Genomic DNA, 14730 nt, shown 5'->3' with positions numbered 1-14730 from the left:
ACAACAGCACCGGCGGTGCTGCTAAAGCAGTAATGCATTGTCATTTTAACACATAGGCTTTCGCTACCAATATTAACCATAACAAAGGTGTCTGAGTTAGATGGTGGAGAGTTACGACACATGTGTACTTACGCGATCTAACCCAGAAACCTTTATTTTGAATAAATTGGCATGTTTGTTCACAGCTCTCACCTCGTGAGAACAAATCCTCAGAGTATTATGAGAGGCATCTATTCGATATCCTTTAAGATCCCTGTCATACGCGAACACCAGAAGCCTTTGGACATCAGCTTAGCCAAATCACCGTGACTCCATAATCAAATTTATACAAATGTTTCTGTGCTAACCCTCATCCTCCAAAGCCTGGTTTAGCATCGGGTATGAGACCGGGATTTGAACTTAGACCGTCCGCGATGTAGGCGACAGGGTCTGTGCTTTACCAAAAGCCCCCAGAATCACCCAGCCACATTGTGTCCAGACCAACGTGAATTGCCTTCCTCTGTGCGCATTGTGTTTGCCATCTCTGGGAGTTACTATGTTACGTTGTGAGGCGACTTGGTGATAGATAAACTCAACATGTTTTGCATTAACTCTGCGAACTTTCTTTTTCACGCTGTGTTTGAACACCGCCTTATTTTTATATATTTGTTGGCAAAAAATGTACTTCAGTTGGCCAAAGCGGCTCGCTTCGGGGGGGGGGGACGATGCAGAGTCAGCGATTCTGAGCCTGCACTTTTGAGGACCTGGGTTCACATCTGGGATAGAGCCGCTAATGATTAACCAGGTTCTCAAGTTGTTAGTTAATTGATTGTCTCAGCTTGGTCACCAATGACTCCGCACCAAAACCACCCACCAACTTTAATGTTGTTTGCCCGATAAGGTTGCTCATTCCAGCTCATCATCATCACGATCTCTACGGGCAGATAGCCCCGTCGATGTCCACTGCACATTCCATCATTCATTTCCACTTCCCTCTGTCGTGTGCCATTGCAGCTCAGACGATTAAAATGTTCCGTTTGATTGACACATTCTTGCACGACTTTCACAAGTCGCTGGGTGATGCCTTCTCCAGATGGCGCTCTCTGACACAAGGTGGAGTGTGCCCCGCTCGCGATTTCCAAAACGGAACGTCCATTTCATGAGGTGACACCCATTAGTGAGGTCTCTATTGAACCTCAATAGAATGCTTTACAGGGTAGATGGAATATTTAGAATCTCCCACGAACCGCCGGGGTCCACATCGTAACACCACTGATCAATTTGCCAGCAGCATGTCAAAATCTTTATCACGCGACCACTGTTGCTTGCTATGCTCGACATGATTAGACAAACGTTGTCGATCAGCTAACGCATTGGCATTCGAAAGAATGAAGTTTTCCCAATGCAAACTGTGAGCACCATTGGGAGAGCTGTCAATACAAAACCTTTACTTCGTTGTTAAGAGCGTATAAAGATTTTACGCTTTTTTATTTTTAGTTACAGGATTGGTGGGACGGAAAATTGCATTCTTACAGAAAACGTATTTCTGGTAAAATGTTAACTGGATCTTGCGTGTATGTGCGTTGAACTTATTTCGCACCGTACGGAGCCAACCGCGCTAATCGAAGGCGCCAGTTAATAATGAAACCCACACGCATTGCCCTGGGGGCAGATAATTCAATTAGTAAGACTGTACTAATGCCCGCTGCACGTTCTGGGCGTACAGTCGGGGTGTAACGGTGTATTGATGAATCAATCAAAGCTGGTTCTTGTGCGGCAGGGTGGGACAGGCGTAACGTGTGTGCCGTACAACAACAAACGTCTCGGTTCGATTCCCGACTCGGGCACCTTTCTGGTAGGCGTGCCTATCGCGTGACTTTACCGTGTGGTTTTAAAGCTAAACTAAAACTAGATTCGAAGCTTTCGTGACTGCAGAAAATACCCTTTGCTTCTTTCGGTAAAGTCACGTAGAAATAAAATCAAACAATAATAATAGAATACGACGTTTCGGTTGCAACACAAGCAACCATTATCAGGTAAGAATGAATGATAAATCACAGCCACGGGAGCAACACAGGCAGACACACATGCAGAGAGAGATTGTATGTCTTTGTGTGGGTGTCTCTCTAGGGGAGCAGTAGTGGAGCGGTATAAACCTGGCGACCCGGGTTTGATTCCCGCTCACGGCCCACACCAGTGACGATTATCTGAACCGGTCCTCCTCTAGGTCGACTCAGCCTCAAATGAGTACCTGGTGCGGTGTGTAAACATCGCCACTAGGGAGACAAAGGCGGTCGGGCGTGGTGCTGGCCACCTACCCCCTCGTGTACCGTTCCGGCCTTCATAGGTGCTCGCTAACGGCACTTGCCCCTACAGTCTGTTAAGGCTACACGGGGGATCTTTGGTCTGCCTGTGTTGTTTCCGTGCCTGTGTTTTTTCATTCATTTTTACCTGATGATGGTTGCTTGTGTTGCAACCGAAACGTCGTATTCTATTATTATTTGATTTTATTTCTACGTGACTTTACCGAAAGAATCCAAAGAGTGAACTAATACTATTTTTTTATTTTATCAGGTAAGGCCCCACTCAGCTATGTATTCCTTTTTCAGAAGCGACCTGACGATCACAAATGATAGCCCAACGAAGTGGCCTGTAATCGCGTGGACATTTAAATGCGGAGGGAAACTCCGGAGCACCTGGAGAAAAATCCACTCGACTACGGGGGAGAAAGACACGCAAACTCCAAATATACAACAGGCGTCAAGTCGGGATAAAACCCACAACCTCCTGTATACCAGGCGAGGTAGTTAATATCTCCAGTTTCCTCAATTGACAAAAACAACATGCAACTTAACTAGTTTTGGAAGAACATTTTATCTGAAAATATCCTTAATTGGAATTGCACATCGCAACATTGCCCCCTGCTGTGTGAAACCCTGGCAGGACCTTCCTGAAGACAAGTCTTGAGGCTCACTCATGCTGTCATGGGTAAACACGTGTAATAACAATACACACAAACTCACGATGGAGGCATTGTTTATTCATATATGTAATTTAGTCACGTAATAAATTACTACAAACACAACTGTAACCGAAAGCCCATGACATGCTTACGTAATGATGTCGACGCATTGGGATCTACGGATGAAATGCGCCTTACAAATGTAAATTATTATTATTATTATTATAATCACATGGGCCACGACCACATTAGGCTGACCATTGCTAAATAGCCCACACACAATCCCGTGTCTATCCGTCACTGTAAACATCTGAGCCGCACTTATCGGATACTATTTATTTTCGAGCTGACAGCGGCATCACTGCTCGTTATTATAGGGCGTTGGGCTTTTATTTTAAGATGCGTTCAGCCAATGCATGTGTAGTGCGATGTATGGAGGCACACACTGGAGTTGGATGCAACACGTTTATTCAACAACTCCCCAACAGGGTAACTAACTAAACGTACACTGGTTCTCCTGCTAAGTGATAGTTACACAGTTAACCACGTCAGCAGCGGGTTAACTACACGAACTGGTCAGTCTACACGCTGCCTGACCCCACGATGCCGACCGAAGACGTAGAGACATAAGCACCGAGGGTTAATTCCACAGGCGAGCCTCGATTTCTCTCGGGGCTTCCCCTTTATACCCCCCGAGCACGGCCCCGCCCCCGCCTGCGGCCACGCCCCCTTCTGGATCTTGCCAGAAGGCGCTCGGCTCCACGTCACGTGTCACTCGAGCCCCCGTTCGGCCGCCTCGCTACCCTGCCTCGACCACGTGCCCTCGCGGGTTCACACGGAGCAGCACGTCCCTCATTTGCTCTGCTCCAACCCTCACCAGAACCATGGCCCCCTATGGCCAGCTTCCATGTCAACCTACGGTCTGGTGGCAGAGAGGACTCCCGACTTACGTTTCCACTCCTGCGGCAGTAGCTGGCGCCAAGCGCGATAGTGACACCAATATCGGAGGAAACCTGAGCATCCGGGGGGGGGGGGGGGGGGGGGAGGGAAACACGCTTGCGTGCGAGGGGGGCGACAACACTATCCTCCGTACAGAAGGAAACAAATGGCGATTAGTCCACTTGCCGTACCGCCCTGTCCTGGCGAGCCAGGGTGCGGCACCTCCTCCTTGACGCTCACCCACGGGAAGAAGGGAGTTTCACAACATCAGTGCGGTGATCCACCAAGACCTCGCTGCCTGCACAGCGCTGAATTACAGACTGCCACGTGCGTAGCCGCCACCGCGCTGGAATTGAAATCCTTAAGGTCGCCGGTTCGACACAATCTCCTGGGCACGGCAGTTCAGTGATTGGAGAAAATTTCAACGGTTGCCAGGTTACTGGTATGATCAGTTAATATTTACTTTTGAAAAACGTATTTTTAGGAGGTTGAGTGATGAGAGAAATATGTGGGGTGATGGGGAATTGTAAAGGGTAAGGTTCAGACGCTTGTGTTCTTTGGTTCCTAGTTTGGAAAGTTTCCTTCATTATGCAATCACCCCCCGTCTATGAAAGAAAGTCAAGTTTCGCGTTCGAGAGGGCTTTCAACCGTGTTCAATTTGGGAGCATGTTTTTGGCAATCGGCAGCGATAACTTTCCGTGATAGCGGCCGCATGTTATTTTGAGACTTTTGAGTCCCTTTTTTATTACTTTTTACAATGCTTACGCTTTGTAAACGACTGAGGCACAGATACCGCAGCCATAGATGGCAGAGGGTGTTGGTGTGTGGGGAGTGGTGGCACAATGTGTTGTTGTCGTTCCCTACATTGCAGTCCAAGCGACCAGTGTTTTATTTCTAGACAAGAATATCACCGGTGAAAACTGATAGACGAGCCTCGTCTGTGCATTCTGCAGGTCAGCTCGGTTTTAAATGAGTGGCCATCCAACCCCCTCGTGTGTCGTGCCGGCCTTCGTAGGCGCTCGCTAACAGCACTTGCATCAACAGTCTGTTAAGGCTATATGGGGGATCTTTAGCTTTGGGGAGCGGTAGTGCAGGGGTTAACGCCATGCGCTACGAACCCGGCAGAGAACCCTGCAGAGACCCGGGTTCGATTCCCACTCACGGCCACCAGTGACGATTATGCGAACTGGTCATGGGCCTCCCCTAGGTCGACTCAGCCTCAAATGAGTACCTGGTGCAGGTGTGTAAAAACATCGCCACTGGTGAGACAAAGGCGGGCGGGCGTGGTGTTCGCTAAAATCACTCTATTAAAACCACAACCCTATTAGTGTCGCCTCAACCCACGCTCACGTCGCTGACAGCATCGTCGCCTCTCCGCCACCACCACCACCACCTGTACCCTGTACAATCGCTTCGATTGACGCCGTTTCGATTTTCGCCGACGCACCTTTCAGCAACTCATCCCCGGCGTAAACAGGGGTTATTGCTGTTTCGTAATAATTATCAGGAGCAAAGTGGCACCAGAATCTGTCCCGGCACCTTCCTTCGGCGACTCAGCTATACAGCGTGAGTTAGGGGTGTGTAGATATTAACACGAGGGAGACAAAGGCGGCCCGGCACACCATGCCATCGTATGGCCTGATTAACGTATTGGGTGCTTGCTAACAACTCATTACTAGTATAATGAGCCGAGGACGTCTGTGTGTCACGCACGTGACGTCACTTCACATGCCGCACCCCCCCCCCCCGTCATGAATATTCATGAGCGGGTGGATTTTTACACTCACGAAGAAGGTCGAGCGGAAATATGTATTTTTTTGCAAATTCGCTTTAAGTTTGACGTTTCTTTATTGAAAGTTAATCTAATAAATAATTCTCACGCAGCAATAAAGTGGATTTGGTGTCTTTATTTATTCAGCACTTGAGACAAAAGGTAAGTCTAATTGATGCTTCTACATTATGGTAAAATAGACATTTCTCGGTGATTTTTCCAGATTTTGTATCGAATTCCAATTTATTTCAACCCCAGCGACCGAAAGGAGTAGATAATATAGTATCAGAGTAGTGGATTTGAACAAATTGAAGGTCAGGTATATACAGTGCTTTAGTAACATGAAGTGAGGTGTTTTATGACGTAGTTTCGTGCAAGAAGCACTGCCATAACATGTACACAACATATACAATTATAGTCTGCTCAATTTCTTAGTAAATATTACAGCTTCCGCCCTAGGACGGGCAAACAGCTCGGTATACAATAATACTACATGGGTGAATGATCTTTGTGCAAGAGATTGGACAGAAGCCCTGACAGGTTAATGTTTCACTCTGCACCCTGTGAACAAAGTCCAATAATCTGCTCCTAGAATACAATTCGGGGCCATTGCACGCAAAGACAACAATGTGATTTTTTTCCAATAAATAAGTAATATAAAAAATATTAAAAACACGCTTTTATGAAATGTGCTAGTAATGGCAGAACTCCACGACTCACAGAAGTGGCCCCGAAGCTTGTCACAACGTAACGGGCCCGTGGCCAATTACAGCCAACGTCAGTTGAGCGTGGACAATTAGACCCAAGCCGAAACGTAGCATATTAAAAAGATTGTTTAAAAAATATATATATTTCTTATGATAAAATATAGTATTGTCATCAGTGTGACGTAAGTTGACCAAGTTTGCTGTCGATACCACATTGGGAAGTGGGTTAAAATTGAGTTACAAGATTTGAGGCTACAACAACAACAACGACGAACAGAGTGAGTTAAATGAAAGCGTGTAATAAAAAAAAACATCAAAGACGCGACCTGACCACAGCGGCGTCTTGTGGTGCTATGAAACTAGCAGCACACGACGCATCTGCAGTCGGGGAAACGCCGGCCTGAAGGCAAGAGAAGAAGAGGTCAAATATACTCTCTCCACGTTTCGGACACGGTCCAAGCACAGGCTTATGTCTATCCTTGGTCAGCAGAGCTGAGACCCTCTCAATGCATGGCTAGAGGAAAGGGTGCTTACATGCGACCTATCAGCCAACGTCAGTGGTTGGTTCTGCCGGACATCTGCGAAACTGCTGGACGTCTGTGAAAAGGAGCTTCATGGCTCATCGGATTTCTCCAGATAAATATTCCGGTGGCTAGGAGATGTCAACTACCTCGCCTGGTATGCAGGGGGATCGTGGATTCGTTCCCGACGCTGATGCCTGCTGTGTATGTGGAGTTTGCGGTGTCTCTCTTCCCGTGTCTCGCGTGGATTTTTCTCCGGGTCCTCCGGTTTCTCTCTAAACATTTTGAGTCAACATCGCGCGTTTAGAGTATTTGGCTGCTCTCAATGTCCACGCGATAAGCCACTTCGTTGGGCTATCGTTTGCGGTCAGGTCGCTTCTGAAAGAGAGCTACGTAGCTCAGTGGTCCTAACCTGGTAAAATAAATAAATAGATGTGTTAAGATTAAATAATTACTCTTTGGTTCTTTCGGGAAAGTCACGTAGAAAGAAAATAAATTAAATAATAATAGAATACGACGTTTCGATTGCAACACAAGCAACCATCATCAGGTAAGAATTAATGAGAAAACAAACATATTAAACTTAGTAATATAATGCAATACAACACAGAGAGTCGGCTAACACAACAGTCAACACCCTACCTGGTTGATTACGTTCTTCCAAAGATTGCTTAAATAATTAGCATAAAAGATTCCCAATGCACGTAACACCTCCATGCACTAGAGGCCGCTAGACCTCGGCACAAGTGGTTACATTTGAGTTTTTTCATTGAATCGTGACCACGATTCGTGATAATGTTCAGTGCGTTAAGTAGTTATAGTACCTGTACAGTCTAGCAAAAGTAGCTACAAATGTAGTAGCTACCACATATGTAGTAGCTACGGGCCCCGTACTTTCAAGGGCCCCGCATGAAATGCTTTCGAGCTATAAATTCCGGTTAAGTTATTCTGCACTTGCTCTATTACTATAGTACTATACCGCCTTCAACTTTTACGAACGACCTGGTTGTTTAAGGTCAGCGATTTGTCATATTATCTGGCTGTATAGCGAATGAAAACATAAAATTACTTTACTATGCAAGCTTATAAAAAATTGTGTTTTAATATTTACATGTTTTTTTTTAAATATATATTTAGGGCCCCTTCATAACATATGCTACAGGCACTCGAGGAGGGGGGGTGTCAATAATTAACCCAGGTCACAGCCCCAAGCCTCGTGTGCCTCCTTGTCACCAGAGGGCCCTGCGCAGACCGTGGCGACGATTTTGTTTGTGTTGTTGTTGTTGTTGCTGCTGCGAGAAGCCAAGTTCCTTCACTTGGCGTGGTGTAAATCCGTGGAAATTTACTCCGGCGAAACTCGTGGACTCACGAAGACCGACACAAAAGCCAACAGACGGCCAACAGCAAGCGACAGATGGTGAGCAGTGGGTGTCTGGGTGGCCTTCGTCCCTCCTCTCTGTGAGTGGCGACGTTGTGATCGCTTCCGTGAGTGGCGCACAGAGGGCTGCGGTGTCGTTGTTTGTTGTTGATGTTGTTGTTGATGTTGTTGTTTGGGTTTAACGGCGTTCAGTTGTCTCGTTTTGCTGTCCCACGTTTCCCAGGGAGAGGCCCTTTGGATGTTGCGTGCTACTGTACACGTATGGACGGTGAACTTCTTTCGCACCGTGCGTAGCCAAGCGCGCTAATCCGAGGTGCGGGGCAGGGGAAAGAAAGCGAATTAAATACAAAAAAGCCGTTCGAAAGAAATACATTTTCAATATAGTAATCGTGGTGGAGTGTATCGTAGTGTAGTGTGTATTGTAGTGTACAGTGTAGTGTGTATTGTAGGGTCGTGTGTATTATAGTGTAGTGTGTATAGTGTCGTGTGTATAGTGTTATGTAGGTTGAACGTCTCACCGTACGTAGCCGGCCGTGCTAATTGGAGATGCCGGGGAAGGACAACATACTACACACAAAAAGCAGTGAGAAAGAAACGAGTTTGTCAATCTAGAGGATGTAAAGGTGCATAGCCCCAGTGCGTCCCTTTGTGGCGTGCCAGTGACCCCTAAAATAGGATTGGCTGCACCCACGTGAGTGCCTGACCCCAACACCGATAGACAAAGATCCCCCGTATAGCCTTTAGGGGCCGTCCATAAATGGCGTCACGCGATTTTGGCCGATTTTTGACCCCCCCCCCCCTCGTCACACGGCGTCACAAAAAGTCAGACCCCCCTCAAATATGACGTCACAAAGCTCTGCCCCCCCCCCCCCGAAAAAAATATAAAACATGCTTCAAATCGCTTTAAACTATTGTCACTGTAGTGCGTATTTAATGTGCCGCTGCACTCTGATGTTGTAGGAGAAAACATTTATCAAAAAGTCTATTTAATTAAGTAGAAGTTGCGCATTTTGATGTGACGTCACATTTCTCAACCCCGCCCCCCTCGTCACACATCGTCACAAATGTCTGACCAACCTCCCCCCTAGGTGCGTGACGTCATTTATGGACGGCCCCTTAGCAGACTGGGGGCAAATGCTGTTAGCGAGTAGCCCCTATGAAGGCCGGCACTCTGGCACGCGAGCAGGATCGGTTGTGTCCAATGCCACGCCCGGACGCCTTTGTCTCCCCGGTGCTGTTTTCATACCGCGCTATAGAGGTACTGGACCTATTTAAGGCTGAGTCGACCTAAGGGAGGACGCCCGTGAACGGTTCACCGAGCCGGAATCAAACTCGGGTCTCCGGGTTCACAGTGGATGCTAAAGATCGCCGTGAGGCTCTCGCTCTCTCTCTCCCTCGAGAGAGAGCGTTTTAGGCCAATCTTGTTCCAGAGTTACGGTGCAGAGTTTCACAACAACAATAAAAAAATACCCGAAAATATACTGGAAAGGTGTACAGCATCGCCCCCCTACTGGACAAAACACATAGCTGGGCAGGTAACCTCTTGATAAATAATCCTGAGACTCAGGTGAACCTTTCCTGGGTAACAAAAAAAAAGTATGATAATAAAATAGAAATACACGCGACAAAGACAAAGATCCCCCGTGTAACCTTTTGGGCTGTCGGGTAAAGCCTGTTAAGTGAGCAGCTATTTAAGGTCGTAATGACGCATAAGGGAGTTGTTTGGCCAGCATCACGCCCGGCCGTCTTTGTCTACCCAATGCTCATGTTCACACACACGTGCCACACCAGGTACTCATTGAATGTTAAGGTCGACCTAGGACAGGCCCAGGATCGGTTCAGATGCCACTTACCACTAATGTTTGCTACGGTCAAGCATTGATTTCAGGTCACTGGGTTTGTACTGTACGATGCTAACCACTGCACCACCGCTCCATTGCTGCGTATATACATGGATTCCTCTACTTACGAACGAGTTAGGTTCCGGAGGTCTGTTCGTACGTCGATGTGTTCGTAAGTCCAACTTTACTCCTGTCGATTCCAAACGTACGGACATGGGGAATGGCTTTATAAGTTGTATAGTCTCCTGTAGATGTAAATGCCACTGGTTCTTCACGTTCTGCAGGTGTAGATGCCACCACCGCCATCTATTGCGTGGCTGTTGAACTTACGGCTCTCACTCCGAACAGACAACTGGACATACAGACAGGTTTATTTGTATCTTTGAAAGTTCGTAAGTCGAATATTCGTAAGTAGAGGAGTCCCTGTATATGAACACAGCACAATGCACACCTGCACGCTCCACTTGTGCCCTGGATTCGTGTTAATGCGATGCAGGTAATTATCGCCCCTCTGCCCCCAGAGATTCAATTGATTGTCGTGATTCAGGATCTGCTTCTATTAAAAATGGATTTCTTTCTCACGTACATTTTAACGGTCTAATTTTTATTGTTCAAAGAAAAACATATCGATAGTTTTGTTTGCTCTTTTTGCCTAGTGGAAATAAAAAATTGATGTAACATTTCCATGGAGTTTGCATACGACATTTGATTAGTTACATGCATGATTTGGTGAGTACAGTGTATATCTGTTGGAGAAAGTGCCGATGATAAAGCCACTGGCAGCGGCATGCCAGTTTCTCAATGAATCCACCTGCATATGTCAAGGATAATAAACCACCACGGAAACCCCGGTCATCCTCGCAGTGGCTTTTCGCTGGCCATCGAACACAGACGGTCACCGCATCGCGCGTTTATGGATGCACTTCTACGGCCGTCTGGAACGCTCTTCCTTCCGATATTAGAAAACCACTGGAGTTATGCACTTTAAAATCTAGATTGAAAACTAATTTCTTGAAAAATGCGTTTTGTGTTTAGTTTGTTGTCCTTCCCCCCGCATCTCCGATTAGGGTGGTCAGCTACGTAACGTACGAAGGTAGTTCAACATACATACATGAGCCGAGACTGGGATAACACTTTGGGCCAACAGTTTACAGACACATGCTAACGTTGGCCCATCATGGGATGTTAACTGGCTTTGTTGCTTCCTGTACTTGCCACTGATGTCAGCCCTGGCTATGAATTCAACTCAAGTTTGTTATTATTATTATTGACTGTGGTCGTCCAGAACAGACCATACATACAATGGAAAACGATGCAACGCCCGATCCACAAATAACGAAGGAGACACCACAGCGATCATACACTCCCCTGCTCTTGGTGCGGTTCTCTGGCTTGACTAGCTGAATGTGGCACTGTGGTTGTTGCTCTGCATGTAGCCATGCGAAAGAAGCGAAGAAGATTATTATTGTGATTGGTTTTATTGTTATGTTACCATCAAGAATTATTCGGTTTTCACGTTTACCCAGGAAAGCCTCACTGACTCTCAAGACTATTTCAGGAGTGCCGTGTCAAGTTTTTTTGCGAAAGGGCCCAATGTTGCCGCTGCGTGGAATCCGAATTGCGGTAATTCGCGGTAATTTTTCAGCATCGAGGTGTCTGGCTAATACCAATTTCATTGTGCGCGTGTGTGTGTGTTCTTTTAGCTATGGAAGGAAACCAGAGAACGTGGAGGAAACCCATGCAGTACAGAGGGAAGAACATACAAGCTGCACGCAAAAAGGTGTCTGAGTCAGGAATCAAACCCATGAACTTCTTGCTTTGAGGTGCACATGTTATCGCGAGCGCCCACCACCCTGCCACCAAATAGTCAAGTCGCTGGGTTCATAGCACTGTTTACAATCTACTGTGTACAATCCACTGAGTACACTCTGCTGACGGCCGGACTGGTTCAGATAATCGTCACTGGTGTTGGCCGTGAGCGTGAATCGAACTCGGGTCACCGGGTTCGTAGCGCAGCGCGCTAACCGCTACACTACCGCTCCACCTATGCGTGTACACATACAGTGAGGGAAAAAAGTATTTGATCCCCTGCTGATTTTGTACGTTTGCCCACTGACAAATAAATGATCAGTCTATAATTTTAATGGTAGGTTTATTTGAACAGTGAGAGACAGAATAACAACAACAAAAATCCAGAAAAACGCATGTCAAAAATGTTATAAATTGATTTGCATTTTAATGAGGGAAATAAGTATTTGACCCCTCTGCAAAACATGACTTAGTACTTGGTGGCAAAACCCTTGTTGGCAATCACAGAGGTTAGACGGATTTTGTCCCACTCCTCTTTGCAGATCTTCTCCAAGTCATTAAGGTTTTGAGGCTGACATTTGGCAACTCGAACCTTCAGCTCCTTCCACAGATTTTCTATGGGATTAAGGTCTGGAGCCTAGCTAGGCCACTCCAGGACCTTAATGTGCTTCTTCTTGAGCCATTCCTTTGTTGCCTTGGCCGTGCGTTTTGGGTCATTGTCATGCTGGAATACCCATCCACGACCCATTTTCAATGCCCTGGCTGAGGGAAGGAGGTTCTCACCCAAGATTTGACGGTACATGGCCCCGTCCATCGTCCCTTTTATTCGGTAAAGTTGTCCTGTCCCCTTAGCAGAAAAATACCCCCAAAGCATAATGTTTCCACCTCCATGTTTGACGGTGAGGATGGTGTTCTTGGGGTCATAGGCAGCATTCCTCCTCCTCCAAACATGGCGAGTTGAGTTGATGCCAAAGAGCTCCATTTTGGTCTCATCTGACCACAACACTTTCACCCAGTTGTCCTCTGAATCATTCAGATGTTCATTGGCAAACTTCAGACGGGCATGTATATGTGCTTTCTTTAGCAGATGGACCTTGCGGCCGCTGCAGGATTTCAGTCCTTCACGGCGTAGTGTGTTACCAATTGTTTTCTTGGTGACTATGGTTCCTGCTGCCTTGAGATCATTGACAAGATCCTCCCGTGTAGTTCTGGGCTGATTCCTCACCCTTCTCATGATCATTGCAACTCCACGAGGTGAGATCTTGCATGGAGCCCAAGGCCGAGAGAGATTGACAGTTATTTTGTGTTTCTTCCATTTGCGAATAATCGCACCAACTGTTGTCACCTTCTCACCAAGCTGCTTGGCAATGGTCTTGTAGCCCATTCCAGCCTTGTGTAGGTCTACAATCTTGTCCCTGACATCCTTCGAGAGCTCTTTGGTCTTGGCCATAGTGGAGAGTTTGGAATCTGATTGATTGATTCTGTGGACAGGTGCCTTTTATACAGGTAACAAGTTGAGATTAGGAGCACTCCCTTTAAGAGTGTGCTCCTAATCTCAGCTCGTTACCTGTATAAAAGACACCTGGGAGCCAGAAATCTTTCTGATTGAGAGGGGGTCAAATACTTATTTCCCTCATTAAAATGCAAATCAATTTATAATATTTTTGACATGCGTTTTTCTGGATTTTTTGTTGTTATTCTGTCTCTCACTGTTAAAATAAACCTACCATTAAAATTATAAACTCATAATTTCTTTGTCAGTGGGCAAACGTACAAAATTAGCAGGGGATCAAATACTTTTTTTCCCTCACTGTACACACAAAGACACGCATCCACACCTTGAAAGGGTGCATGCACAATGCACACACATGTACGTATGAACAAAATAACACACACATGCGTACACTCACGATGAGGATGGATGAATTCACATGAACACGTGTGGATGATGCACTGGGATGCTTGCATTCACACATGCACACACACATGCACACACACATGCACACACCCATAAACACGCACATGCACGTATACACCCACACACGCACAATGGGATGCTGCCATCCACTCACCCACCCATGCACGTACACACCCACACACGTGCACTCGCACACACAACGGGATGCTCCCATCCACTCACACGCACGGACACGAGCGCACCCGCACGCGCCATTCGCTCTCGCTCTCGCACGCCGCGCCCAGTCACCGTGGCTGGGCGCGGTGACGCTGCGCGTCTTTCGAGCGTGCCGCGTTGCGTGCCGTGCGTGAGCTCTTCCGCGGTGCAGGGAGCAGATTAAAAGCGGTGCTTTCTCCCCGTCTGCCGGTGGCGTCTCTGTGGCGCAATGGACAAGCGCGCTGGACTTCTAATCCAGAGGTTCCGGGTTCGAGTCCCGGCAGAGATGAGCATGGCTATGTATGCTTATTATTGATTCGACGGCTGTGAAATTGACGGTGGTTGAGAGGCGTTGGTTTGGCCAAATTTTTTTTTTCTCTGTGCCTGCGCTCGTGTGCTTTTCGTTGTAGCGTGCGGTTGTGTTGTGCGATGCTCCGTACGGTTTTGCGTTCACAGATGCAGAGATTTTTTTTTTCATCGTCACTATCATTCTCTTATTTAATAATAGCAGTGGGAGCTGCCTACTCAGGTGGATGTGATGATTTTGCACGTGGAGTCAATATTTTTAATTGTCAACACTTTTCCAAAATCTGATATATTTTTGACGTCATTTTTTTACGACATTATCGGAATCGTCGATCCATCAGTTTTTAGGCTTTTATTTTTTACTTTAAAGCACCAGATGTTATTAATTGGGAATCATTTAATTA

General features: G+C 46.7%; 1 non-coding gene across 1 annotated transcript; it reads left to right on the top strand.

Annotated features, from left to right (window-relative positions):
* Nucleotides 1–14235: 14235 nt before the first annotated feature.
* Nucleotides 14236–14309, top strand: TRNAR-UCU (transfer RNA arginine (anticodon UCU)). The gene has a single exon. It is a non-coding gene; the product is annotated as a tRNA-Arg (tRNA).
* The last annotated feature ends 421 nt before the right edge of the window (nucleotides 14310–14730 follow it).

The sequence above is a fragment of the Petromyzon marinus genome, chromosome 32, assembly GCF_048934315.1.
Source record: "Petromyzon marinus isolate PM22_M1 ecotype Great Lakes invasive population chromosome 32, UKy_Petmar_22M1.pri1.0, whole genome shotgun sequence".
Classification (NCBI taxonomy): Eukaryota; Metazoa; Chordata; class Hyperoartia; order Petromyzontiformes; family Petromyzontidae; genus Petromyzon; species Petromyzon marinus.
The sequence above is the reverse complement of the archived record's forward strand: the minus strand, read 5'-3'. Positions and strand labels throughout refer to the sequence as shown.